The 22260-nt window shown below is 37.7% G+C and overlaps 1 long non-coding RNA gene across 1 annotated transcript in view; it reads left to right on the forward strand.

Annotated features, from left to right (window-relative positions):
- LOC107207294 overlaps positions 1–19422 on the forward strand; it is a 40869-nt gene extending 21447 nt beyond the window's left edge. Inside the window, exons 6-7 of the long non-coding RNA XR_004498388.1 lie at positions 16856–17096; positions 17216–19422. This is a non-coding gene — a long non-coding RNA (uncharacterized LOC107207294). The remainder of the gene's footprint in view (positions 1–16855; positions 17097–17215) is intronic.
- The last annotated feature ends 2838 nt before the right edge of the window (positions 19423–22260 follow it).

Below are 22260 nucleotides of genomic sequence, written 5' to 3' on the forward strand. Positions count from 1 at the left end.
AAAAAAAAGAGTGCTGGCTCTTATTCCAAGCTACCCAGTATGTTTCTCAGTGACTTTTTTGTGGAAATAGCATGAAACTTTGGCTGTCATTGCAGTTGCACTGTGAACAGTTTTTCCTCCGGTGGTATCCAGCTATTTTCTGAAGTAGTCCAATTAATTTAAATTTGGAAATAATTTCTACCAGAAGCAAGAGCAGATTCATAATATAGCCCTTGGTTCTGGGGGCAGGGTGAGGGAGGGGTGGGGGTTCTGCCCTAAATGTGATTTTTTTCTTTCAGCTAAGAATTTAATTTGGAAGGCTCTTATGAGGCAGAATTTACTTAATTCTGTAGAGTGCTCTGAGATTCCAACGTCAGAAGTGCTAAAACCTTTGCAAGGTTTTCTTCCCCACTAATTAACATCCCAGTGATCGGATGGGAATTTGTAGAGTAGGCTGACAGTTCTATGTAATGATCTTATATTTTAGATGAGAATATTTGTACTTTCCGGTGATATTTGCATTGTTTACTCAAGAAAATGTAGAGAGTGTAATTCTTCCTGCTGGCATAGAATTACAAGGGTTTAGCAAGGCAAATTTGAGAGGGAATGGCTAACAATTTTTTCATTGACAAAACTTGTCAACAGTTAAAGGTGAGAAAGGACAGTAAGCAGGAATGATGAAAGCTTTTTTCCTTTTTTCCATTTTAAAATTGAAAAATACCTCCACCAGGCAGAAACACAGCAGAATGAATTGTAATAAACACAGTGTTTGGTAAATTATCTTTGTTAGTGAGGAAAAATCAATGTATTGATTTATTTTTTTTTTTTAACGTGCAGTATCTAGTTATAGAATGCCTCATAAAAATCATCCTTTTAATCCTTGTATAAGAGTAAAGGAGAGAAACTCCACTTCAGATCACAGTGTTTCAGGTTTTTTTTGCTTCTGGAGAGTAACTTTGAAGGACAGAATGGTAAAATCATGTTCTTAGTGATTTTGAAGGGTACTTAAGAGTAGCTGCCTTAGCTTCAAGTTGGGGTAAAAAGAAAAGGTGTGTGTTTGTGTAAGTGAATTTAGCCACTGACTTTCAGTAGTAGCTCACCAGAAAGCTAATGGAAAAAAACTCTGTAGCAAGTCACCTTTCTTCAGGGCAAAGGAAGAGAGGTGTTTTTGGAAGATTTAATTAAACTTCGTGTAAGTGATGCCAGAACTGAGTTGAGTGCTCTTCTCCATGTATTTTATTATGCTTTCCAAAGATACTGGAAAAATATTTTAATTATCTTAATTTTCATCTCTAAGTTCCAACATATCTCTGATAATGTTTCCAAAGTTAACAGGCTCAAACACACTCCTAGCATAGTTCTGAAGGTTGTAGGATATAATTTGGCAAAATTAAAAATTACAAATTCGATGCTTAATATGAAGGAGAGAGGATTGAACACAATCACCTCTGACTCTCTATTATGGGCATAATACAAATACACTTTTATGCAGTGGGCAGATATATGGTGCTAGTTCTACCTTGTTAGTGTAAATGCACTGAATCAGACTGAGTTGTACAAGTGTAAAGGCAGCATAAAGGAGAAAATCAACCTAGAGTATTTCAAAAGCACGTGAGATCTCATTTATGTTACTGTGCTGTTGAAAGCAACTCAAACACTTTTTGCATAGTGTTTGTGTAACCATTTTAGGTCTGTGTGAGAATGCCCTTCCCTGGATTTTAACATGGAGCAAAAATGCACAGGCTTTTTTTTTCCTGCTCTGGAGACTTGAACAAAGGGAAAAAAAATGTTAGCTTGGTTTGAGGTGGTTCTGTTTTCACCCACCAGATTTATTTTGCCAATTAGAATCATGGTGAGAACCACTATGAGATGATGTTGAAGAGAGTGTTCAGTGAAAAATGCTTCACCTATTTGTTTCAATTCTCCCAGCAGGTGTTTAGTTGTAAAACAGTAATTTAACATATAGAGTAACCTAGAATCTCTGCCAGATGCTTATTCACCTATGCTGTTGGCTTAAGTGAAAATACAGGTGACTGGACCGAACTTGATGTTTGTTAAGTCATTAGTCATGGGAATAAATGGGATTCTTCATGGTTTATTTTCCTTTAAAAATAGAAGGAAATAAAATTCAGATAAGTTAACACTGGAGGCATCGAATTTCCAGTATGTTTCTAGAATAATTTATTACAAAATTTTTCAGGCTTTTAAGTAACATGGTCTTTACGATCCTGATTAATTAAAAAAGAACATAAGCATAGCCTGTTTCATGTGGCTTTAAGCATAAGCCCATGCTCTATAATTTTTCCAAAATACTTCCTCAAGTTTTCCAGCCTGTTTTAAGCCATTTTTCAAGCATTTTTTTTATTATCTCTGCTCTGCAGTTGATCTTTTTTTTTTTTTTTCAGATTAATTCCTTGATTTGCGAGATGTCATAGTGTCAGGTTCCCACTTGAACCAGGTAGTGCAGAATTTATGGCAGGAGCGTTCAGGGTAGAGCACACTTGACTAACAGCCAATGTCTGATACACTTCCCTGTGCTGTGCTGGGATGAACAGAGGTAGCGAGAACCAAACCTTCCCAGCCTCAGCAGCTTCAGCTCAGGTACCAAGGAAAAGTTACTTGGCAACAGTTCACAAATGGGGGAAAAGCTTTTGAAAAGTAAAATGAGAGAAGCATGTGTGCCTTAAGGAGTGTGTTTCTTTGTCTTGCAGAAATTCTTTCTACATTTCTCATCTGCTTCAAATATATTTTGTATATTCAGGTTTTTCTGTCTGACAAATTCTGTTCAATAACTTACAGAAATTGCAGATCTGCGTCCCAGAAATGTCCCAGGTTTTTATACTTATGGCTGTGTAAGATTTTCACTATTTTTCCTCTGCCTTGTTCTACTTCATATTTTGGCATTCATATGCCTCATCTTTTTGATATACAATATATTTCCATGGTGCATTTGTGTGTTTGTGCACTTTGTGAAATTTCAGTTCAGCTGTGCTACAATATGCATGCTGTGTATATTGTACAGTGAGAATCTATTGTCCTGCCTTTGTCATTTGATCTTGATTTCGTTCCTTTCCAAGATAGTGTAACTTCCATGTTTTGACCTTCCACCTCCTTTCAACATTTCTCCAGAGAACTGATCAATACCTGCTGCTTTCCCTTTATTCAGATGATGGATAGTTTTGGATAACTCTGTAATCTTTTCTCTCCTGTTCACCATCAGATTCTCCAAGCACTGACCTTCATACAGGAATTCTTCAATGGCATTCAGGAGCCATGCCTCTTTCCAAATTTTAAAGAAAGTCCAGTGAGCTTCTCTTGTTATTTATTTAGATTTCCTGAAATAGAGGAAGCAAAACATAATAGCACTTGAGTTCTGACCTCTTGTAGGATTCCATAAAGCTTCACCAGCTGAGTGTCATTTGATCCCCTTCTCTGTTTCTGTAATCTGTACTTGACCCAGTTCTAAGTGTGATCCAGCATTTTCCAAGGAGTTAGTTTCACATGACTGCATGTTTAAGTATTTACTGGATGATGCCTAAGGGAGAAAATAAGGTATTTACTGCTCAAAGAATGTAAGTCTGGTGTTGAAGCTGCTTTCTGGTTTTCTGAAGTGATTCACACAGGGCTAGAGATGAGAAAAAATTTCAGAGGAATTTTTCATAATTCTGCAGAAAGCCTCCCCTTTTTACTCTGAAGATTCAAGAAGAGCAGATCTGTTCTTGCCACATAGTAAGGCAGAATCATGAATAAAATGGAGGGTAGAATACACCTACTTGTGCTTAAAGTTAGGACCAACAGAACACTATTTTGAACAGAAGGAAGGAGAAATAATGAGCAATTCCTATTTTGTGAGGATGTGGGCACTGACCAGATGATTCTAAATCTGAATGCAATGGTATCCAGCTTCCAGCAGAGAGGCAGCTGGAATTGCCTAGGCACAAGGTGGTAACCAGGAGGAACTGACAAACCTGAAAAAAGTGAATGATTTTAAATGAGCACCAAACCTCCACAATAACTTTGAGAACACTCTCTATATTATCATTTTGAATTGCCTTTTGAAATGTCTTGTGGGTTTGTTTGGGTTTTTTAATTTCAGATCTATGTAATACGCATTAATTTTTAGATCTGTCCCTTTCTATTGTTTCTCCTTACTCTGTGCATTATGCATATTTGTATCCAGCTGTGCACATGCTTGGGTGCATCATGAATTGGTCTGTATAGCAGAGTCATGAAGTATTTATGACTAGATCTTAGATGGATAAAATTGCACCAATATCTCATGATGAACACAAAACAGACTGACAACATGTCATAAATATGACTGAGTTTTGACTTAAAGTAATTGAACTGACAATGCACAATAGTACCAGACTCAGTAAGACCTGCTGAAATGATCGTGATTTTAAAAGGGCTTTGCCAGCATAACTTAACAGTCATATTAAAAAGCAGGAAAAAACCCCCAAAAAACAAATTTCAGGTGGAGCATGTGTGCTACTTTTTAGCACATTGTCCCTTCCAACTTCTCTTTCAATGTCCCATTTTTGAAAGTATAGGTTCCTCTGTTCTCTGGTAGTATCTGGGAAGGACTTACTTTGATGGACCTTTTGATGAGGCAGTAACTGATTTTATACACATCCAGATAGATACTTACACATACCTACTTAAAAAAAGTGTATCTTACTTCATTACTTTAAACCAAATTAATTTTTTCAGTGGAACATAGAACATACATAGATATTAGCAGAATTTTCTGTTTCTTCTTCTATAAGAACTAATTTATCTCAATACCAGTACCAGCCACCCTCCTCAGATGGCACTGAGTCCTCATGAGCTCAGGCAGAAGCAGAGAAAGGAGTATTCTGGAGAGCATTGCTTGACAAGGGGAAAAAGATGTTTGGGGGCTGCTGCTGTAGAATGTTCTTCTGCCTGATCTCATTAGACCTCTGCGCTCTGCGCCAAAATGAGCTCCAGATTTAAGTGATCTGGAGAGTGTAGTTGGCTGAGACATCATGAGAACAAATTCTTGCTTTCAGTGCACCAGGAATGGCTGTTTGAACTCAGAGGTCAAAGCTGTGCTGCCAATATGAAGACTGACTAAATTTGACTGACCAACATTCAGGCAGGCATGGATTGAATTTCACCATGGAGAAGAGAATGTAAATTCTGGAGCAAAAAGTCTTCACATTTAATATATGTTCAAAAATAAATATACATGCATTGACATATGTTAATGAAAAAGGTGCTAGAGGGTTTGGGATTTTTTTTTCCTCTGGCTTCCAAGTATATATTTTATGTTCACTGGAAAATGACAAGCTGTTTTTAAGTGATGACTTCATGTCAGTGCTAAAGGCTGCAGCTATGATTGCCAGAGGGATAAAATGCCCATTAAAGATGACTATTTTACTAGCACTATGGGATTCCTGGGTATAGTGAATTTAGCCATGAAAAAGAAAAAAAAAAATTAGGTTTTAGCAGAAACATGCACTTTTTCCTAGATTCAGTTTATAAATACTAGTCAAAGTATCATTGTCTCTATCTGTATATATGATTACTTTCAAGATGGAAAATGGGCATTTCCACATACCTTGAAAGATGTGATCCTTGAAAACTCATCTTTATTCTCTGTAAAGGATGACTGGAGTAGATTACAGTGAAGTATTAAAAATACTAAACCACAAAAACCTTGAACCATTGCCACAGCTAAGCCATCATTACAATGGTAAACTTTTTTAAAATTTAGAATATGCAGTAAGTGTCAGCTTTCTTTTTAAAATAAACTATCACTTTATCACTATAAGAGAACTTACTTATCTCTTGCAATCTGCATTTATTAGTAACACTAACATAAAAGTAGAGCAATTATATTTAAATGACAGAGCTAAATATTGTGTCAGTGGTATGAAGGAAAATGGCAATGTTGCTCATTTCTTGAAGTGTAACATACTTCATGAAAGCTACTTTTCCAGGTTGTGAAACCCAGCAGGGCCTTTCTGTCAACAAGATACAACTTTCAAGGAAATCACATAATGCAATACCAAGTTTCTAAATTTCACAAGGTTATGTACACATTGTGTGTGATTTTTTTTCCCTGCTCAGAAAAGTTCTTTGAGTTAGATCCCACTTCTCTGCATACTAATGTAAATTGTAAAAAAACCCCAAGGAAATTAACAGTTAAGCCATTCAGCTATTCACCTACACTCCACTCACTTAGTTACCTCCATTCTGTTACTTCCCACACACATCTCCATCCTCCACTTGAACAACCCACAATTATCTCCATAATAAACCACTGTATTTGTAATAATGGATCTGGGAGCATCATCTATCAGTTTAAGGCAAACTTAACATTGTATGGCCATGTTTTTGGTTATTCATATGAATGAATTTCAGATACCTAATTGAATTTCAGTTACTTATAACCTTTATCAGAGTGATTTTTTTCCTGTGTGCATACCTCAGTCTAAAATTTTGGGAAAACTGCAGCCAAAACAGCCATTTACAACAGAAATTCTGAGGCAAGGTGAGTAAATTTGCTCAAGATAATATACACTGGTGACTTCTTTTGAGCATGTGAAAATCTTTAGTATTTGGGCAAGAGTCTGAATTGATCAAGAAAACAAACTTTCTATCAAATCTGTGAAATTCTACAACCTTTATATAGCTTGGAACCATAAGCTGTGTATAATAGGGTCAGACTTTGCAACTCTGTCTGAAATGAGAAAGGTTCACCCTGAAATTGTAGGTGATGGACCAGGACTTTTCACTCAGTAACAACTTTCAGCTGATGGGAGCTTCGCAATGCCTGCATCTGGGCCCTAAAAACCAATAAGCTATGCTTTCCCTATTATGATTTATCTTGTTCATTATTTTTTGTGCTTTTTAGGACCCACAAAGCTCAAGTTATCAGCCACAGCTCCTCCACTGAGTTGCAAAACAGGGCACACAAAAACTGCATTTCCCAGTAGAATAGTGACGCCAGTGAGGAGGCTCCTGTTGTGTTGCTGAGCATTGCCCTGACACACGAACAGTCAGGCTCTTGCTGTGGTTTCTGAAGGCAAAGTGAAGATCTGAGGGGGGGATTTAAAAAGGCAGAATGTGAAGGCTTTGCAGATACTGATAGACAATTCCTTCCCCACGTGTGAGGGGCAGCAGAGGAAAGAGCATGACTGGGCTTGTTTTGAAGGCATTGCAGTCAGAGGAAGGTACCTTGGCTCATAGACTAATTGGAAGCAAGCACTGACCTTTGATATTGAACATGAGAGGGTCAGTGGTGAGCAGATAGGCCACAAAGGGCTTTGGAAGTCAAGACAAGTCATTTGTGTCTAATTCGACTGAGAAGGCTACAGAGAGCCAGTTCTAGGGAGTGGCAAGGGAAGGAGATTTGTGTCGAGCTTTAGAGAGAAAGGGCTGAGACTGGAGGCGGGAGAGGGAGTTGGGAGAGCAAGGGAAGTGACTGGACAATCTGAGATCAGCAATAGCAATGAAAGGGGGAGGGAGGATGGGACGTTTGAAGCAACCTTCATATGAATGAAAGCTTGACAGAAATGGCAGCAGTTTCTGAATTATTATAATATATTCCAAAGACATGCCAATTCAGGAGTTCACAATGCAGCTGTTGTTTCTGAGGGAATGAGAAATTATTTTACAATTTATGCAAAGGACTATTAAAAAGGTGGCAGACGAAGAAAAAAATATCTGCATAAAAAGGAAAGTTAATTGCTTCATAAAATGACTCACTGAGTGGTTCAAAATCTTCTCATGCATAAACAGCAAAGTTTTACTGTTTGGGTTTTGTTATTTGGTTCCTTCATATACAGAAAGAGTAATTTTCACAGGCCAGTATCTCTAGAAATAGTGGTAGTTACATAATTGGATGTTATAAAACAAAGCTGATACCTCTTAGCTTTAGCTTCCTGGAATTGGAAAGTTAAAGGAACTGAAAAAAGTGGTTTCATTTCTGTTTGCTGAATTTACCCGTGGACATTTTTTCAAAGTGGTCATTATGTGCCTAACCTTCACCTTTCCTCTGGGACTATCAAGGACATAACTAGCTGAGCACAAATCTCTTGTTACAAAAAAAAAAAAAAATTGTCAAAGTTATAGCCCTTGTAAATTACCAAGATAAAGTAATAAGTGTAATGGGCACTGGACTTCTGGTGAGCTTAAATGCTGTTCTAATAAATGGCCACTGTAATGATTGAAAGTTCTCCATGAAGTTTTCTGTTATTTTATTCTATTTCTCACATGAAGACCACTCTGAAAATTCTTGTTGATGCCTTCCAGTCATGGCTGTGGCTGGCAGTGTTCTGTACAATCCTGAGTCCTTCGTGAGGTTTCTCATACTGTTCTACAACAGGTTTGTTTAGACAATGTCCAAAAGTCTAGCGAAACATGGGCTCGGTTCCAATGAGTGATGTGCAGATGTGGAGCCAAAATGATGCTGGCTTTGTGGCAGCTGTCTAATTGTTCATTTTAGCATGGAGACTGATTTCAAACCAGTGTTCTGCAAAGAACCCATCACTGACAGAATTTTATGCATGTAGGTGGCTGGTAACAAATCACAGACCTGTTCTTTTATTTCAAAAGCAGCAGCTGGATGTTGTAGTAGGCCAGTGTCTATAAATCCCTCACCAACTCTAAAGAGGAGAGCGATTTTTCTAACAAACTAATTGTAGTTATCAGACTATCCAAGTTCTTTGACATGCATTTTGTGAGAGTTGTCTTCTCACTCTCCTCTTATTTTGTGATCTTAGCTGGTTTTTGTGGTGCTGAAAGATATGTTTCTGGTCACACCTTAATTCTTTACAAAAGAATACACTTTCCATGTCCTGTTTTAAAAAAACTTCCTCTCAAGTCCTCCTTCTTTAAAAAGACATGTAAAGAACCAGAAGGTGGGTTACTGGGTTTAATTTATGATGGTAGAGCCACTTAGTACACAATGTCCTTCTCTCTAGTAACTTATGAATTAACATGATAAGATAAAATGTCCCCAAAGGTGTCTGTATCCCAGTTTGCAAGGAGAACATACTCCTTATATAGAAATATAAACTGAAGGAGTTTTTCATATTAAAGGAGTAATGCTTGGAACATCTGAGAGCTCTTTAATGTTATTTACTCAGTGTTGGCTTGAAGCCAGTGACAGAAACCCTTCAAATACAACAGTGAAGAATTGGGCCCTGAGAGACATTGTAATAACAAATTACCTCTCTTACCTCCCCAGTTATCTCCACTTGTGAGATGGGAATAGTCTGTTTGGCAGAGCACAGTTGTGAGATGTAATTCATTAATGCCTGTGAAATGGTTTGAGGTCACTGGATGGAAGACTGTTCAAGTGTCAGGTATTATTACCTCTCAAACAAAATCTGTTTTATATTGCTGCATCAGAAACTACTTGGACACTCTTGTTCCATACAAATAATGAGGAGTACATGAGTGACATTTTGTTTGGCTTAATAGGATAGTCTGTTCACAGTGCAGAAGGAAGGGTGTGTGCTAGCACAGGGACATTAGGGAGAGCTGGTAACACACTGAGAAATGTATCACTCATTCCAGATACATTTTGATTCAGGAATTCAAAGAACCAGGAAAGAAAGAAAGTAAATTATAAAAGACAGAAAGACAAGAAGATGTTGGTTGGGGCAGGAGGTAGGAGAGTGAGGTGGGAGGAAGGCAGAGCAGAGAAGATAATCTGAAAAATAAATTTGAACAGGAAAAGCAGAAAAAGTTGTAAAAAGTGACTTTTCAATTAAAATGAAAAGGCAGTTGGATGTTTATTGCAAAAAAACACAACTTACAAAAACAAGGCTGTAATGCCATCTTGGGGTTTCTGGTGACATCTCAATCCAGCAGAGCTCTGCTCATTTGGTTTGTGAATGTCAACAGAAACCCCTTGATGCTATTGAGGCTCACAGTTGCTTCTTATTGATTCTGTATTATTTCAACAGTGGAAAAATAACACCTTTATTTTCACAGCCAAAGTATCTCACACTGTGATAGAAATGTACATGAGCTTATTGAATCTCATCTCTGTTCATTTCTAGCTAGCTTCCAACACCTAGGTAGTGTTATCACTGTGGGTTAGAGAGATACATGTTCTTTTTTGGCTATCAAGTGAAAGATTATTTATCAAACATACCGTAGGCCAAGTCTTTATTAGGCTAAGAAATAGAAAGTGTCCAGCTGTCTCCTGCTGTTTATTATTTTAAATTCACCTTGTCATTACAAATATTACCCCAAACAAGCCTCTTATTGATTCTTCTGATGTGTTGTATACATCTTTCTCATTTTTCACAGACAGGATAATCAAACTGGAATAAAACCTATTTTGTGAACTGAGTGAGAATATGCACGGGTTAGTAATGAGTTTGTAAAAACCATGTTGGAGCTTTCAGCCCAGCTCTGTAATATGTGAAAAGTCTTTCAATTTTGCTGAAAGAGAAGCAATTCAAAGGTGGCATCCCTGAGCAAGTAGTATGTTGTCTCTTGATTTCCAAAGAGTTCTGGTAAATAGGTGTGCTGGGTTGGGCTGAGATGGAGTTCTTTTTCCCTTCAGTGCTGCACTTTGTGTCTGGAGAGGTGTTGAGAACACACTGGTGTTTTGGCTACTGCTGAGCAGTGCTCACACGGCATCAAAGCTGTCTCTCCAGTGTTTCCCCCCCTCACTCAGGAAGCTGGGTGTGTCCTTTAGCCAGGACAGCTGACCCAAACTGACCAAAGGCTATTCCATGGTGTGTGATACCTGCTCAGATATAACAGCTAAGGAGAGAGTTAGGGTGGGGATTGGGTGAGAATTTGTTATTATGAGGTTTGCCTTCCAGGGCAACTGCTACACGTACTGAAGCCCCTCTTCCTGGGAAATGAATGGACATTGCCTGCTGATGGGAAGTAGAGAATAATCCTTTTGTTTTAATTTGCTCCCCCATGTGCTCTGCTTTTGTTTTACCAAACTACCTTTATCGTGACCCATGAGTTTTCTTCCATCTTATTTTGTCCCTGCCTGTCATGCTGAGGAGGGGAGAGATAGAACAGTTTGGTGGGTGCCTGGCATCCAGCCAGGGTAAAGCCACCATAATAGGAAACAAATCCATTGTAAAATGTACAGCCTGAACTATATAGTTCTGTATATACTATACTAGCCTGTGCATGAGTCACAAAAATTTTATTAATTAATTGGAACTGAATAAATTTACTGTCTCTGTTGCCAGTGGAAAAGACTAGCAGTTAAGTTCTAGAAAACAGAAATGTTATTCTGCATATAATGCTCCTAAAACAGACATTCTTATCATTGAGAAATAATCACAACTTTTAAGTAGAAATTTTTTCTTTAGAAATGGCAAATTCCTGAAGAATTTTATAAGGTAATTTTGTATTTCAGTAATCAAACTGAAATTTTTTTGTGCCTCAGAAAGTAATTTTGTCAGTTCACATACACCTAAGCCTTCTGTAACAGTTGTCTGCCTATAAGCTAAAATCCCTTTAGTGCTGAGAATTCTACAACCTCCAGGTTGGACACGTGCTTTCCTGTCCTTAGAGCTGGAAAGCTTTTCCCAGCTTTTCTTCATGGCTTCAGACTGAAATGGTTCTCTCTTGTCTGCTTGTTGCAGACATGTAGGAAACTGGCCACCAGCCTAACTATAATATCTTTGTGCATAAGTGAAGATGTCAGCATAATCTTTTCTAAACATTATTACCAATCTTTCCTCATTGGTCATGATTTCTAAATTGCTCTAATTTTTTGTTGTTCTTCCGTGGACTTTCCCTGTTGTCAATGTAACTTGTGAAAAGTGATGCCAAAAACCAGCCGTTAGTTCTCTTGCTGAGAGCTTGTACATACTGCATAGATGACCTCTGTTACACTACTCAGATTCTGCTGCTGAGTCATCCAAGAATGGTGCTTTATGTTTTTCCCAGTTTCATCTCAGTGCTGGCCACACTCTGCCTTTAGTCTTCTCCATCCTGCACTGCTGCTGTCTGCCAAGTATTCTTTTTTGTACTTGTATATCTGACACTTGCTACCTAAGTAAAGAACATATTTTTGGTACTAAACACAAAAAACTCCTTGAACTGAGTGAGAATTTTGAATACAGAGGCACTACATGTTCTGGCTGAGGATATGGATCTGGTTTGGTGAACTGCCTTGAAACCCTCTCAATGCAGTAGAGTACTCCTATTATCAGTCTTAAACATGTGTATATTGCTTCACATTTGGGGGGAAAAAAACAACAAACGAACAGCTTGATTTCAGAATTTTAAAATTATGCTTTATTTTCTTTTTCTTAGCAATGAGCACTTTATTCTGTCTTTAATTACCAAAACTTTATTGAAAACATCAAGAGTTACATGAAGATACACTTGACCTGGAGTGAAGTATCAGGAGTTTTTAAACATTTAACTTATAGTGTATATTAGTATGAAACTAAGTTGAGCAGAACCCATTAATGTCACAGTGGTCGGTTACCAATGGAAATAAATAATTCATGATGAAGGGAATTAGTCTAATTAGCAGGCAGTTTGAGTCCTTTGATAAAACCCAGCTCTAATTCCGTGAAGGGCAGGAAGTGCTGTCATCAGTCAGCCCTGAAAAGATTAGCATCTATTATGAATGAGGTTAGACACCCTAGTGAAGTCATGTGTGTCCTGGAGACAAACTTAATATGTTCCAGAATGGGACACAGTTTGTCTCACCAACACATCATGATTCCTACTGGGCTATTGTATGTAATAACAAGCAAAGATCAGTGCTCCTTCCTATCATTCTCCCCTTGTCCATCATTCTGACAACTGTGCAAATACATTTTCCATGCAAAGCAGGGAATGTGCCCTGAATACTTGTAAAATTGCACGAGATGTCAAAGAAAATGTATTACCTTTTCTCAGCAACCTAAAACCAAACAAACCAAAATACCACTGCAGAAAGAAGTATAAAACACATCTGATAAATATACGGGGTGTAGAGGAAGGTGTATTAGTTTAGAAGTACATTGATTCCATTTGAAAGCATTATTGCCATCTGTCACAAGATGTGTCAATAAAGCTATAAATGTAGGTCTGTTTGATAGACAGGTTTTAAAATAACTGATGATGCTATAAGGTTACACTATTGGATGGAGAGTAATATCCTGCAAAATTGCCTTAAATTCTGGAAGCATCGCCTCCCAAAAAAAGGGAAAAGCTTTTTTGTGTTCTGTATTTTCATTTAGAAATGTTAGCTGCTTCATTTGAGGAGACTAGCTGTGAGCTGTGCAAGCTTCACAGTTTTGTGCTACATGCTGACGCAACATCAGCTGTGTTTCCATTTTTGCTTATGAGCCTTTTGAAATTATATGTTTCCGTTTTGCAATTTGATGCAATAATGAAGAAACTCCACATTTGTACGTTATTGTATTGCCTGTTTTTATTGTAGGAAATTAATTGCTTCTTTTATTTATGTTATTAAGGGGGGGAGAAAACAATTTTGCAGTATTTTATCATTTGCTGTAATAATTATCCTACTAGTAATACAACGGAAGACTTAGAAACAGTATATTATGTTCAAATATCTGAACAGTACTTAATATGTTGACACTTGTGGCTGGGGAATGTTGGTCTTCAAGATATATTGTAAAAGGTAACAATAAGTGATTAATAATACCCTTGGCAAGCTTAAGATGATTTATAATATAGAAATGAAGAGGAAAGGAATAAGTGTAGTCAACACAAGAAATTATTTGCATAGAAGCAGAACAGCTTAGCAACTCTGCTGTGCAGATACTAATTGACAGTGAAGCACTGATATTGCAGAGAGTGCCAGGATCAAGTGCTACACTAACTTCAAGTAGATTCCTGGGTGAAATTAAAAAATAGTGATCTTCTCTGTAGGGTTTCTTACTCTGACTTCCTTGAAGAAGGAAGGTACTAAAAGTAGCCAGTCTTTATTTGCTCATTTTTGTCTTGAATTCACTGACTAGTAAAAGAACAAAATTCAGTTGCATGAGCATTTTTGGGGTTTGATTCTTTGATTTCCATGTGCATCTTAAAAATTACCTACAGTGTGGGTGTGCCCTGGGCTGAGAAATGGGTTCATTCAGCTTACTGAAATGGATTTATTTATACGTTATGTGTGAACAGGTGCATACAATAACCACCATTTTTATCCCTGTGTTGGTAGGGACATGCTTGGAAGAAGAAAATTTTTATGTTCTAGGAAACCTGGAGTATTAGGTACCAGTTTAGGAAAGTAACCACATGTGCCTTGAAGTCACATAAGACAAATGGAATAAACAGGCAGAAGACTGTAAGAAAGAAAAATTATATTTTTGGGTTTCTTGAGGTCATTAACTGGCCACCTAGCTTTGGCTATTGCAACAGAATACAGGAGCTTCTTGTTTAATTCATGGGTATATGTTAAGTCTTCCCTGGAGTTCACAGACTGGCTGGTACACTTTTTTCAGGTTCAAAATGCTGCTGAGTGTTAACATAAGAATATACTGAAACATTGTTTTTTCCATATATCCCAATAAACATCTGTCCAGGTCTTACTTTGGTAGTATCCCCCAGACAGAGAAGTAGAGCAATGAATTTATTCTTCCAAAAGCTCTCCTGTCCTTTTGTGTCTTAGGTCTAAGGAAAGCTGAAGTGACTCAACATAGATACTTTGATACTAGATCCGGTCATTATGGACTGCTTTACTGCTGCTAAACTCAGCCCTTTCAGTAAATAAATCGCAAGTAGTTACACAGCTCAGTGTATACCAGTATGTACAGCTCAGTTACACAGTATATACCCACTGAAGACAGATACATACTCCGAGTGTTACCAGAGATAAATTCTTAATCTGCTGATTTTCCTTGAAAGAAACAGTATTTCATTCTTATTTTCTGATTACTCTGCTTTCAGTACCAAGAAAATGACACTGGAAAATGGCCAATGGCATAGCATTTTTGATTCTTATACTGTACTTATTTTGCTATATTCCTGTGACAGTATCCATGTTCTTATCTGGGACAAATGGATTCACTGTGTCAGTAAGGAAAACTTGGAAGTTTTCCCACAATATTTCCCATATCATGTGACAAAGAGGGCACATGCCTCAGCCAGCCATGTTGCTATGGATCTGCTGTTTCACATTTTACTGAAAAGATGAATTCTTCAAGACTTATATACTTAAAAAGCCAGAAAGCTGGTGAAAGAAGGTCTCTTTAAAGAGGCGTTCTTTATCTCCACAGCTGTCTCACCTGTCCCCTTATCAAGACATCCTTATGGGATATTATGGATGCTAGCTATGAAGCAGGCAGCACAGTGCCTGTGGAAGCAGGCACTTTCTATAATAACTTTCTAATAACTGAGAATAACTTTCTCAGTCTTGCCTGAGAAAGTGGTGTGGGAAATCGTAAGGAGGAATTAAAACAATCCTCAGAGATAGAAAACAGCCTTGCAGGTGCTGTTTGTCAGTTTCTTGTTTTCTTGCAAGAGAAGGTGGAGGGGTGGTGAACCCCACTGACCAATGATGGTGATGTGTTAGTTTGCTAACCAATAAGGGTTTTACCTTTCTGTACTTTCACGTATCAGTCTATAAAAGAAGATCTGAGGCAATAAACGGGGAGAAATTCTCCAGTTTGACTCCACAAGAGAGTGTGTCATTCTTCTCGCCGTTCCCAATAGAGCGACAGGATATCACCCATTAATCAATCCTGCTTCTTCCTGCTATTTTGTTACCGGTGTTTATGTGTCATTCTGTGTCTCTATTTTCCTTATTGTTCTCATGCCCTCCCACAACAGCCATACAGCAAGATACTGCAGCAAAAGACACATCAGCCACATTCACAACTAAACCTATGACATACTGAATCCTTTTCAAGGTGTACAAAGGTGTGTGTAACAGCCCTATGTATTCTCATCACTGATCATGTTTTAAATCCGTTCTTGCTGCATGTTTTAGTCAGGGGCCCTTGTCACATATATCAGTGTGAACCATCTCTCTTGTAAATAAGGACTTTTTAGATCTTCTTTTAAACATTAACAAGAAGCTAAAATTTTTCTGATGAATGCAACATATTGGTGGAAACGCTCATTCTCAGGTATGCCTTTGATTCATGATTCTTATAATATACTATGCTATCTAAACAAACAGCTGTCCATTTTCCCCATCTCAGATCACCTTATGTTCTCAATTATCTCCTAAGAGCATTAGATATTTGCTGTTGTATTTGCCACTTCTACTGAACAGAAACATGAGCAGAAAAATGTATGGCCCTCGGTTTCCTAATTCACCATAAAGTTAAATTCTGGGGGTTTTATTCTGCTAGTAATGTACACTCAGATCAGCAGCTCTCACTGAAAAAAGCTTTTTCTGTATTTAGATCTACTAGATTATTTTTATAAGTCTTCTCCAACTAAAATATTCTATGTTAGAGCAATGAAGTATAGCTGAGAAAGAAAAAAAGACACAAATTGAAGTAATTCCATATTACACACTGGTTTTATAACATTTATCAGCATCAAACCCACCAAAGTTTACTTTGAGTTAGAGAAACCGGATAGAAAGGGACTTCAGTAAAGTTGCAGGAATTTTCATCAGGAAAACATTCAGTTCTCAGGGCATTACTGAGCACACAGCAGCATGACAGGCAGAAGGAAGGGACCATGGGGATTAATATTGCAGCAGCACCAATAAAACTGGAATGTGAAGTCAGTAGCATATACTGAAGGAGCTATCCCAAGCCCCATTTTAAAGAAGCTGGACCTTGAGATAGGTAGAAAAATGGTTAGGCAGCTGAGTCTTTGAAAAATTACTGGGAAATAATACTTGTGCATTACAGGTAAGTGAACTTTTCACTGTCTTAGTTCTAACTGGTTGTACTTGATACCAATATCCTGTCTGTCATCCATGGATTTGCAGGTGAAAAATGCAGCTCATACTCCAAGTCTCTGTGTGAACCCAGTCCAGAGGGAACATTTTGGGACCATTTCCTGTGTTTTGGACAGAATAGAAGCCCTGGTTAAATGAAGAGAGAAATGTAGCCACCCCTTCTGACCCAAGAGGAGGAAAAGATTTTTCTTCAGTTTTACAGCCTAAGATATTTGTATCTTTGTCAAGTTTGCAGTCCTGATCAATGGGAGAGTCTTGCTCATCCGTCAAGGTGAAGTCTGATATAAGTAGCCACAGTAAATTAAACTCTAATGAGAAGGTTTGACTAAAATAATTTTTTATATTTATTTGTAGATGACTCACTTTCTGGTTTTTTTCATTTTTTTTCAGCTCCAGCTGTTTCCCTGACAATGCCTCAGGCCCTGTTATCTGCTGCTGCCTTTCTGCAGACTCACACCATCACCTGGAACCTGCTGAGTGCCATCAAATGAAGGAGCAGTGAGAACTCACTGGTGAGATGCTCTCAAATATCAGGGGTTATTTGAGATTTGGGATTTCCACCAAGAAATGAAAGAATACCAATCAGGGCCTACAGTTGAACTTAAATCCTGCATGACTCATATGTGCAGCCTCGCTTATGAAGAGCACATTTCATTGTTATGACAGAACTGTTTGTTGAGGTCGTCTCCAAACTGAGTAGCATTGTGACCTTCACCTATAGTACAAATTATATGAATGAAAAATGTGTTTTATCAATGCATCAAAAATTTAAAGCTAACAAACCTCTGAGCAGCGTACTGTAACTTCTGTTCTGTAATTAAACCAGAGCCCCTCTCCCGGACAGGTTCACTCAGCTTTGCCTTTCTTTGAGTAATACACCTTCAGACCAGTATTGTTTTGATGTATTACAATGATAGACTGAAGAGTTCATGTAATATATCATGACAGGCAGCAGTTGCTGGACGCTAAGGATTGAGAGACCGAGCCAGCTGTTTTTCTGATGTGTTCTCGTAATGCATCACCAGCTGAGGGAAACTGATAATGTATTACTTCAAAATGACACCACCCAGAAAAGGAAGAGTCCAGAGGAGCAGATTCTGTATAATGAGGCATTCAAAGTATGAAATGGGGCTGCAAACTCCTGGAACAGGATGTTGGTAATAAATCAGCTTTCTATGGTAGAAACACATTAGCTATGAGGCTACACAGCTACATACTGCTGTCTGATTTCCAGTGCCTCTATGTGGTGCTGGTTTTGTGCAAAGCAAAGATAACCCTAGCAGCAGTTTTACCTTCACTTTTCTTACAACTAAACACTTCACAAGCCAAGCAACTTAGAACAGGGGATAAGGCAGAATTATATTGGCTCAACACATTCAAATACCTGGGATTCCTCCTCATCCCAGGGTACTGTCAGAACTACTTGTATGCTACTCTTTTAGTGGCATGCCATGGCAATGGCACAGACAAGAATGGCCTTTTTTTGGGAGTATTACATCCTAAAGGGACAGAATGGGCTGGCCCAGAGCACTGCAGTGGTGATTGACTTTTCCTGCAGGTTGACTGAAGGCAAGAAAGGCTCTTTTGGCCATCTCTTCATCCCTTCTTTGTTTATCTTTCACCTGCCACACACACAAAGAGTCAGGCCAAACAGTCATTGACCCCAATTAAAAAGAAAATTATTGGAACAGATAGCAATTCTGAACATTTGCCTACAAAACTTTATCTCTTTTATGAAGCAAATTGTGTATGTGTAAAAGCATTTCCTCTGAATTTATTTTTAACCCTAAACTAACCATGGGAAAACAGAAAAACTGGAAGATAATCTTTTAAAATCCTGAGTTACATCTCTACTCTAGTTCTTTTACGTACTCGTTTGTTAAAAGCAATACTGTTTATAATTTTGCATATATAAGCAGCATTATATTTTTGGCAAACCCTTGAAAAGAAATAGGTCCTACACTCAAATTTTACTTTTTATTTATGGATGGTTTGTACTGCAAATAAAAAGAAATTCTATTTTATTAACAATAAGTACACTTTTCTGCCCATAGTCAATTATTCTAAATCATGACTACAAGATATTAAATATGGTCTTGTGACATGTGATTCTAAGTCAGAAAGATTCCAGTCTCATATACAGAGACGTCCATACGCACAGAACTTTGCGAGCTCAGATTTGATCAGGGATTTTTGAAGAGGAGCCTTGCCTGGCAGACTCCATACAGGGTTGGGTAGAGATTGTGTGCTCATGTCTGATCCATCTACTTCAGTTGCTCTCTTCATCTTTGGTACTCCAGGGAGCTGGGGGTTTTCCACCCCTGCCTGCCATTCATCTCAAAGCCAGTGCTTAGCACTTTGCAAGGACAAGTTCTGTAAAATCATATCTGCAGTTCCTGCAGTTCTGGGTACAAAATAGATTATGGGTGCAAAATTCCAAGTGCAAAAGATCTCAATAACCTACCAAAGATTTCTTAGATTAAAAAAAAACCCAAAACCAAGAATTTTCTGTGCTTGCTTTTTCAGACTACCTTGTTTCATTCCCAAGATTATATACATGATTGGCCATCAATATCGAAGCACCACAGAAACATTTTGCTCAGTCTTGCTTGCTTTTATTTTATTTGTATTTCATTTCTATATTTAAAGTATTTTGCTTTATTTTAAAATATTCTGGTTAGGGAGAAAAGATTATATATCAGGAGTTAGTTTTGCAAGGGACTAGTGGAGAATATCAGGTGTCTGTTACCTCTGTGACAACATTTTGTCACATTTAAGTAATGATTATTAATATCTCCTTGAAATAGACTTTATGGAAACTGTAGTTCTGAACATGCAATCAGCTTATTTATGGCCTAACAAGTGTTTCCCTGAGCCAGCAGTTGACTGGCATTTGATCATTTTTGTAAAACACACCTTATCTGCTACTGTTAGACACTAAGATGGCACTTTCACTTAGTTTTTGGCACACAAGAAGCATCTCTACAATCTACAGCCACAAAACTTGTATTTAGCTCTCCTCATAAACTTGGACAATATGACAGGTTCCTAATCCAAATAATTGTTTGAGATTATTACAATGATAATTATTGTAGTGATAATAACACATTATTTCAGCTGACAATACATTAGTTCCATGGGGAGATAAACTGCAAGGCCAATGGATTTATCTGGATATCAAAATGGATTACTATTAACTATAATGGTAATTTTTCCATCCATGCACAAAGAAATTTCCTATTGAGTTCATTGTCTTTTGACTGAATGCTGGTGTGAATTTTGTATACATATATGTAACAAGACTGGATTCTGCACTATTACAATATTGATACTGTTGTTCTGTATTGTCTGGACAGGCTCCAAAAGCCTATAGCTTAACTTAGCACTTAAAGCACAGGATATCTGTATTAAAAGGCCTCTTAAAAATAATGAAATGCAAGACAAATTAGGGATTATAGCAACTGTGAATTTATCAGGATTTTTCAGGGCAAATTTTTAAATGAGAACAACAAACTTTAACCTAACTACAGCTTCCTGTACATGGCAGCATGGAAGAGATGGCTTTACTTCCATGCTTCCACCATAAAGCCATAGCTTTTGCTCTACCTGTGATACAAGCTTTGAACATTACTGTTCCAGCTCCTTATTATGATTTTGGACTGTAGCAACTAACATATTTTGTCCCTGTTTATTTATTCTCAGTCTGAAAAGTATACAAGGATGCTTGATCTAGAGAATGATTTTCCCAGTGATTTCTGTAGTGTTTCTGTAGGAGGGCAAACATACAGAAATGTATTGTCAAAAATCTACAGACCAAGAGACTTTAAAGAGATTTGGATCAGAACCTGAGTCAGAATTAATGCTAATGTACCAAAACTATTATAATTAATAGTTAAAAATCCATACTTGTTTTGTTTAGTTCATCTGGTCCATTCCTCCCCTATATATTTATGATTATGCTGTACTGACTTTCTTATTTTGTCTTTACTTTAAAAAAATTAATTAATCCAGGTCAAATATATTAAAAAATTCTTTGGAAATTTTGATAATTGTCATGAACATTTATTTGCTAAAAAATACATTTGACACCATAAGACTGACATTAATATGCAAATCAGTGGACTATAAAATTCATTTTCATGCCTCCAGGGCAGTATTTTTATAAATACAGAAACATAATCATGCATCCTCCAGAGAACTAAAAATAATTATACAAATTTACAACAAAGCCCAAGGCAGTGTCTCCCTTTAACTGTCTGGTTTTAATATCATTTAAATCTTGTTAAAACTTAATTACCAATTCTCTTCCGTAATTTAGGTGGAAGAGCTGAGGTCTAAGCTTGCTGTTTGAGAGAGAGAACTTCATCTGAGAAACAAAGACACCAAGGTGCAGATTGACAAAATGAGATAGTACACAGAAAAGCTTGGTAAAGGAAAAGTCATCACAGATATCAATGAAGCACAGAACTTATATTTGTCTTTTAACATTGTCCTAGTTTAACTCAGGTCAACAATTAAGTTCTATACAGCCACTCACCCATCCCCTTCCCTCCACTCCTGCCTCCCCACTGCAGAACAGGGAGGGGAATCAGAAAAAAGGTAAAACCTGTGGGTTGGGGTAAGAATAGTTTAATAATTTAAATACTTTGAAATGTAACAATAAAAAGGAAAAAGACAGAGGAAAAACCCCAAGAAATGCAAGTGATGCCCCATACACTGGCTCCCCACCTTCTGAAACCCAGCCCATCTCCAGCAGTGATCAGGCCCTCACATCCAGCTCCCCCTGTTTATTCACTGTCCGTGACATTCTGTGCCGTGGGACATCCCTCTGACCAGTTCAGGTCACCTGCCCTGGCCATGCCCCCAGCTCCTTGTGCAGCTCCTCTCTGGCAGAGCATGAGACACCGAGAAGTCCTTGACTATGGGTAAGCATTACTTAGCAACCAAAACATCAGTGTGTTGTCAACAAGAATTCTATAGTAAATCCAAAACACACTGCTGTACCAGCTGCTAGTAAGAAAATTAACTCTGTCCCAGCCAAACCCAGGGCAAACATCCACATAAAATGGAACTGAGCTGATGCCCTGTGTGACAGAAATATAAATAGGCTGGAGTATATATAAACCTCCATAATACTATATTTACATCTACATACACATACTTATATATAGGTGGTGATTTATTCATTAATGCTGGAGTAGCTCAAGCTGTATCTGCCTGGGAGGGGAGTTGCAGGATCAGTGCTTTCATCCTCTTTGTGTGTTTTCTGGGAGATGATGACTGCTCAGAACAGATATAAAAGTTAACATCTCCAAATTCAAAGCCAGCCTGGCTACAGGCTTTAGGTGATATTTGGAGTAGACACATTTTATCAGGAATTTCTGCTCTATGAATACCTGTGGATATATGTTTATTTTCTAAGGCTGCACGTCAGA

Source organism: Parus major, chromosome 7 (assembly GCF_001522545.3).
Source record: "Parus major isolate Abel chromosome 7, Parus_major1.1, whole genome shotgun sequence".
Classification (NCBI taxonomy): Eukaryota; Metazoa; Chordata; class Aves; order Passeriformes; family Paridae; genus Parus; species Parus major.